This window comes from Salvelinus namaycush, chromosome 7, assembly GCF_016432855.1.
Source record: "Salvelinus namaycush isolate Seneca chromosome 7, SaNama_1.0, whole genome shotgun sequence".
Classification (NCBI taxonomy): Eukaryota; Metazoa; Chordata; class Actinopteri; order Salmoniformes; family Salmonidae; genus Salvelinus; species Salvelinus namaycush.
In genome coordinates this window covers 42,549,810-42,557,811 of record NC_052313.1, presented here as the reverse complement: position 1 = coordinate 42,557,811, position 8,002 = coordinate 42,549,810, and positions in this window count along the sequence as shown.

Here is an 8,002-nt window from a genome sequence, read left to right as displayed (position 1 = left end):
GTTGACTGTGCCTTTAACGATGGTCATTATGGGAAATTCCAGAAAATTATGCCATGGCTTTAGAAGCTCCTAATAAGCTAATTGACATAATTTGAGTCAATTGGAGGTGTACTTGTGAATGTATTTCAAGGCCTACCTCCAAACTCAGTGCCTCTTTGCTTGACATCATGGGAAAATCAAAATAAATCAGCCAAGAACTCCCAAAAGAATTCTAGACCTCCACAAGACTGGCTCATCCTTGGGAGCAATTTCCAAACGCCTGAAGGTACCACGTTCATCTGTACAAACAATAGTACGCAAGTATAAACACCATGGGACCACGCAGCCGTCATACCGCTCAGGAAGGAGACGCGTTCTGTCTCCTAGAGATGAATGTACTTTGGTGCGAAAAGTGCAAATCAATCCCAGAACAACAGCAAAGGACCTTGTGAAGATGCTGGAGGAAACAGGTACAAAAGTATCTATATCCACAGTAAAACGAGTCCTATATCGACATAACCTGAAAGGCTGCTCAGCAAGGAAGAAGCCACTGCTCCAAAACCGCCATAAAAAAGCCAGACTACGGTTTGCAACTCCACATGGGGACAAAGATCGTACTTTTTGGAGAAATGTCCTCTGATTTGATGAAACAAAAATAGAACTGTTTGGCCATAATGACCATCGTTATGTTTGTAGGAAAAAGGGGGAGGCTTGCAAGCCGAAGAACACCATCCCAACCGTGAAGCACGGGGGTGGAAGCATCATGTTGTGGGGGTGCTTTGCTGCAGGAGGGACTGGTGCACTTCACAAAATAGATGGCATCATGAGGGAGGAAAATGATGTGGATATATTGAAGCAACATCTCAAGACATCAGTCAGGAAGTTAAAGCTTGGTCGCAAATGGGTCTTCCAAATGGACAATGACCCCAAGCATACTTCCAAAGTTGTGGCAAAATGGCTTAAGGACAACAAAGTCAAGGTATTGGAGTGGCCATCACAAAGCTCTGACCTCAATACTATAGAAAATGTGTGGTCAGAACTGAAAAAGCGTGTGCGAGCAAGGCCTACAAACCTGACTCAGTTACACCAGCTCTGTCAGGAGGAATGGGCCAAAATTCACCCAACTTATTGTGGGAAGTTTGTGGAAGGCTACCCGAAATGTTTGACCCAAGTCAAACAATTTAAAGGCAATGCTACCAAATACAAATTGAGTGTATGTAAACTTCTGACCCACTGGGAATGTGATGAAAGAAAGAAATTCTGAAATAAACCATTCTCTCTCCAATTATTCTGCCATTTCACATTCTTAAAATAAAGCGGTGATCCTAACTGACCTAAGACAGGGAATTTTTACTTGGATTAAATGTCAGGAATTGTGAAAAACTGAATTTAAATGTATTTGGCAAAGGTGTATGTTAACTTCTGACTTCAGCTGTACACACATACAGTGGGGAGAACAAGTATTTGATACACTGCCAATTTTGCAGGTTTTCCTACTTACAAAGCATGTAGAGGTCTGTCATTTTTATCATAGGTACACTTCAACTGTGAGAAACGGAATCTAAAGAAAATCCAGAAAATCACATTGTATGATTTTTAAGTAATTAATTTGCATTTTATTGCATGACATAAGTATTTGATAACCTACCAACCAGTAAGAATTCCGGCTCTCACAGACCTGTTAGGTTTTCTTTAAGAAGCCCTCCTGTTCTCCACTCATTACCTGTATTAACTACACCTGTTTGAACTTGTTACCTGTATAAAAGACACCTGTCCACACACTCAATCAAACAGACTCCAACCTCTCCACAATGGCCAAGACCAGAGAGCTGTGTAAGGACATCAGGGATAAAATTGTAGACCTGCACAAGGCTGGGATGAGCTACAGGACAATAGGCAAGCAGCTTGGTGAGAAGGCAACAACTGTTGGCGCAATTATTAGAAAATGGAAGAAGTTAGAGATGACGGTCAATCACCCTCGGTCTGGGGCTCCATGCAAGATCTCACCTCGTGGGGCATCAATGATCATGAGGAAGGTGAGGGATCAGCCCAGAACTACACGGCAGGACCTGGTCAATGACCTGAAGAGAGCTGGGACCACAGTCTCAAAGAAAACCATTAGTAACACATTACGCCGTCATGGATTAAAATCCTACAGCGCACGCAAGGTCCCCCTGCTCAAGCCAGCGCATGTCCAGGCCCGTCTGAAGTTTGCCAATGACCATTTTGATGATCCAAAGGAGGAATGGGAGAAGGTCATGTGGTCTGATGAGACAAAAATAGAGCTTTTTGGTCTAAACTCCACTCGCCGTGTTTGGAGGAAGAAGAAGGATGAGTACAACCCCAAGAACACCATCCCAACCGTGAAGCATGGAGGTGGAAACATCATTCTTTGGGGATGCTTTTCTGCAAAGGGGACAGGACGACTGCACCGTATTGAGGGGAGGAAGGATGGGGCCATGTATCGCGAGATCTTGGCCAACAACCTCCTTCCCTCAGTAAGAGCATTGAAGATGGGTCGTGGCTGGGTCTTCCAGCATGACAACGACCCGAAACACACAGCCAGGGCAACTAAGGAGTGGCTCCGTAAGAAGCATCTCAAGGTCCTGGAGTGGCCTAGCCAGTCTCCAGACCTGAACCCAATAGAAAATCTTTGGAGGGAGCTGAAAGTCCGTATTGCCCAGCGACAGCCCCGAAACCTGAAGGATCTGGAGAAGGTCTGTATGGAGGAGTGGGCCAAAATCCCTGCTGCAGTGTGTGCAAACCTGGTCAAGAACTACAGGAAACGTATGATCTCTGTAATTGCAAACAAAGGTTTCTGTACCAAATATTAAGTTCTGCTTTTTTGATGTATCAAATACTTATGTCATGCAATAAAATGCAAATTAATTACTTAAAAATCATACAATGTGATTTTCTGGATTTTTGTTTTAGATTCCGTCTCTCACAGTTGAAGTGTACCTATGATAAAAATGACAGACCTCTACATGCTTTGTAAGTAGGAAAACCTGCAAAATCGGCAGTGTGTCAAATACTTGTTCTCCCCACTGTATATACAGTACCAGTCCAAAGTCATTTTTTACTGTTTTCTACATTGTAGAATAATAGTGAAAACATCAAAACTATGAAATAACACATATGGAATCATGTAGTAAGCAAAAAAGTGTTAAACAAATCAAAATATATTTTATATTTTTGACTGTTCAAAGTAACCATCCTTTGCCATTCTCTCAACCAGCTTCACTAGATAGTCACCTGGAATAATTTTTCAACAGTCTTGAAGGAGTTCCCACATATGCTGAGAACTTGTTGGCTGCTTTTCATTCACTCTGTGGTCCAACTCACCCTAAACCATCTCAATTGGGTTGAGATTGGGTGATTGTGGAGGCCAGGTCATCTGATGCAGGACTCCATCACTCTCCTTCTTGGTCAAATAGCCCTTACACAGCCTGGAGGTGTGTTTTGGGTCATTGTCCTGTTGAAAAAAAAAAATATCCCACTAAGCGCAAACCACATGGGATGGCGCATCACTGCAGAACGCTGTGGTAGCCATGCTGGTTAAGTGTGCCTTGAATTCTAAATAAATCACTGACAGTGTCACCAACAAAGCAACCCCACATCATCACACCTCTTCCTCCATGTTTCACATTGGGAACCAAAAATGAAGAGATCATCCGTTCACCTACTCTGCGTCTCACAAAATCTCAAATTTGGACTCATCAGACCAAAGGACAGATTTCTAGCAGTCCAATGCCCATTTCTTGTGTTTCTTGCAAATGCACTTGAAGAAACTTTCAAAGTTCTTGAAATGTTCCAGATTGACTGACCTTCATGTCTTAAAGCAGTGGTTCCCAAACGTTTTATTATCCCGTACCCCTTCAAACATTAAACCTCCAGCTGCGTACCCTCTCTAGCACCAGGGTCAGCGCACTCTCAAATGTTGTTTTTACCAATCATTGTAAGCCTGGAAAAACACTATACGATACATTTATTAAACTTAAGAATGAGTGTGAGTTTTTGTCACAACCTCGTGGGATGTGACAAAGAGGTCTTATAGGACCACGGCACAAATAATAAAATAACAATAATCAATAATGTTGCTCTTTATTTAGCCATCTTACATATAAAACCTTATTTGTTCATCAAAAATTGTGAATAACTCACCACAGGTTAATGAGAAGTGTGTGCTTGAAAGGATGCACATAACTCTGCAATGTTGGGTTGTATTGGAGAGTCCCAGTCTTAAATCATTTTCCACACAGTCTGTGCCTGTATTTAGTTTTCATGCTGGTGAGGGCCGAGAATCCACTCTCACATAGGTACGTGGTTGCAAAGGGCATCAGCGTCTTAACAGCTCAATTTGCCAAGGCAAGAAACTCTGAGCGCAGCCCTATCCAGAAATCTGTCAGTGGCTTCTGATTAAATTCAATTTTCACAGAACCGCTTGTTGCAATTTCGATGAGGCTCTCTTGTTCAGATATCGGTAAATGGACTGGAGGCAGGGCATGAAAGGAATAATGAATCCAGTTGTTTGTATCGTCCGTTTCCGGAAAGTACCTGCGTAATTGCGCACCCAGCTCACTCAGGTGCTTCGCTATATCACATTTGACATTGTCCGTAAGCTTGAGTTCATTTGCACACAAAAAATCATATAATGATGGAAAGACCTGTGTGTTGTCCTTGTTAATGCAGACTGAAAAGAGCTCCAACTTCTTAATCATAGCCTCAATTTTGTCCAGCACATGGAATATAGTTGCAGAGAGACCCTGTAATCCTAGACTCAGATCAATAAAGTGAGAAAAAACATCACCCAGATAGGCCAGTCGTGTGAGAAACTCGTCATCATGCAAGCGGTCAGACAAGTGAAAATTGGTCAGTAAAGAAAACTTTAAACTCGTCTCTCAATTCAAAAAAACGTGTCAATACTTTGCCTCTTGATAACCAGCGCACTTCTGTATGTTGTAAAAGTGTTACATGGTCGCTGCCCATATCATTGCATAATGCAGAAAATACACAAGAGTTCAGGGTCCCTGCTTTAACAAAGTTAACCATTTTTACTGTGGTGTCCAAAACGTCTTTCAAGCTGTCAGGCATTCCCTTGGCAGCAAGAGCCTCTCGGTGGATGCTGCAGTGTACCCAAGTGGCATCAGGAGCAACTGCTTGCACGTGCATTACCACTCCACTATGTCTCCCTGTCATGGCTTTTGTGCCATCAGTACAGATACCAACACATCAAGACCACCAAAGTCCATTTGATGTCACAAAACTTTAAAAATATCCTCTCATGTTGTCCTGGTTTCCAGTGGTTTGCAGAAGAGGATGTCTTCCTTAATTGACCACCCATAAACGTAACGGACATATACCAGGAGCTGTGCAAGGCCCGCCACGTCTGTTGACTCATCCAGCTGTAACGCATAGAATTCACTGGCTTGTATGCAAAACAGTAATTGTTTCAAAACATCTCCTGCCATGTGTGAAGGATGGTTTTGTTCTCTTTTTAACATAAATATATGCCTTATAACAATAGGACATGTTAATCACAAAACATAGCGTGACTGCAGAAAAGCTGTTGCTAATCTAGGGTGTCGACTGTGCAAACCACAAGGTTGAGACAAGATGGAAAAATGCTGAATAACAAGAAAACAGGAACTGAGGAATGTGTAGGAAAAATGCTGAATAACAAGAAAACAGGAACTGAGGAATGTGTAGGAAAAATGCTGAATAACAAGAAAACAGGAACTGAGGAATGTGTAGAAACCGACAACTCAGCTCAATCTTCACAAACACCATTCCGGACATCTGAATCCTGAGTGCTGTGGGGCTGGGACCAGCCTGGGCACCACCGATAGGCTAGCAAGTTTAAACCACGCTAAGCCTCTACTGTGACAGGCCAACTCTAAAGTTGGAACTACCTCTGTCACAGTATAAAAGAAGATGTCTGTACTATTTCAGTCAGTTTTCTGCTTTACCCTGCGTGGTGATACAGTGAACCCGTAAATATGAAAATTGCATTTACCATTTATCACTTGTGTTAAATAAATATAATTATAGTATATTCGGTGACTCTGAATCACATTTTATCCTGATACCAGATTTGATTGACGCAACCCTTTACACATGTTACTGATGCGTCGTGAAACAGTGTTGTTTGATGAAGGCATTGTCCGTATATTTTTTTTTAGCCTTTTCCCCCAGCAATGTCTCAGCCATATCCGCGACAGCAGGAACAATTAAGTCCTCCAAATAGTATGGGGCTTGCCTGTCCTAGCCACTCGGTAGCTCACCATATAAGACGCTTCTAGCCCCTTCTTATTAACGGTATCTGTTGTCTTACTACTCGAAAGCCGTCTTTATTCTCGCCCAAAAAACTCCCGTGGCTTATTTTTCAAATGGTCATGTTTCGTTTCTAAATGTCTGCGCAAGAGTGAAGGTTTCCCGCGAGAGAGTAAGGGTTAATGTGATTGGATGTTAATTATTTGACTAAGATACCTGAATTTGACATTGTGTTGTTATTTCGCTGAACACTAGATGGTTTAATTGTATTTTTGGCAGTGAAATGAGGCGACTCAGGTGAGAAAAAACCTCACCCAAATGTATGTGCTGTTTGAAAATATGAAGTACAAATTTTGTAAAAAATATATTATAATTTTTTTATAATGTGTTATTATATATTATGTGTTATTTCATTATTTTGATGTCTTCACTACTATTCTACAATGTAGAAAATAGTAAAAATAAAAAAAATAAAAACCCTTGAATGAGTAGGTGTGTCCAAACTTTTGACTGGTATTGTATATATATATATATATATAAATAAAAATACATTTCTCTTCACATTCTGAGTTGAGAGAACATCACACCAACATGATGCTGGGCATACTGCTCCTCTTGTGGAGATGAACAACAAGAAGAAGATGGCCATGACCTGTGCCCTGCCTGCCTAGGTGTTGGCAGCCTGCGAGAGGCCCTCTCTGACCCCTGCATTAACTGCGCCATCCTGCCTGTGAAGGTGAGGGAAGAGCGGCTGGCCAGAGTTGAGGACCTGGATTTCACAGATAATTTACCAGCATCCGGCTTTGTTCACCGGGACCCACCCAGGGCCACCAAAAGAGGGAAAGCCCACGAAACCGACGGCGCACTGTTCTGCGTGTAGCGAGCCATAGTCTCTGCAGCTAACCCGTTATTTAAGAAGGCCCCGGGAGCTACAGCATTCTGTGTGCCACTGCGACCTTCACCAGGTTTTCTTACGGAGCTTCAGCGATGCTGGGCCGACCTGTGTGCTCTCGCCCACTACGGCAAGGAAAGAAGGACGCTATCTGCCATGTTCGACGCAAAACAACATGGGCTGGACCATATCCCTAAGGTGGATAAATGCATAGCAGAGCTGATGCTCTCCCCAGATGAAGCCCTGAAGGATGACTCCCGCTACCCCAGTCCTCGGTGCAGGGCCACTGATGAACTACTGTCACAGGCCTACAACACAGCAGGCCACATGGGGAATTCTCTCTCAATGCTCATGCTAGCACAGAACAAGATGTTCCAGCTGGAGCACACAGACCTGGACCTCTGCAACCTGAATGATGCATCTCTTCAAGTGTTTGCATTCATGGTCCAGAGAGCTAGGCAGACTGATATCCACCCTAGTTGTGACTCGTCACCAGGTCTGGCTCGCCCAAGCCCCCATGTTCAACAGCTGAGTCAGGCTACGTGGCTATGGAACCCAGAAACCAGGCATCACAGAGCCATGGGAAGACTGGTGATGCAGCCACCTCCCACCCCCACAAACAGATGCGGGGGCAGAAACTGAATGGCGGTGGTTGGCCTTCGGACGATTTACACAGCAGCACCTGACCTACTGGGCATCTCACTCCTCAGACCCATGGGTGGTGATGACCCTCTTACAAGGGTACAGGCTGCAGTTCCGACGCATCATTTTAGGGGTCAGAATTACCCCCTGAAAGCCTGCAACCTCAGCCAGGAGATTACATCTCTCCTGGAGAAGAACGCAATCACAAGAGTAAAA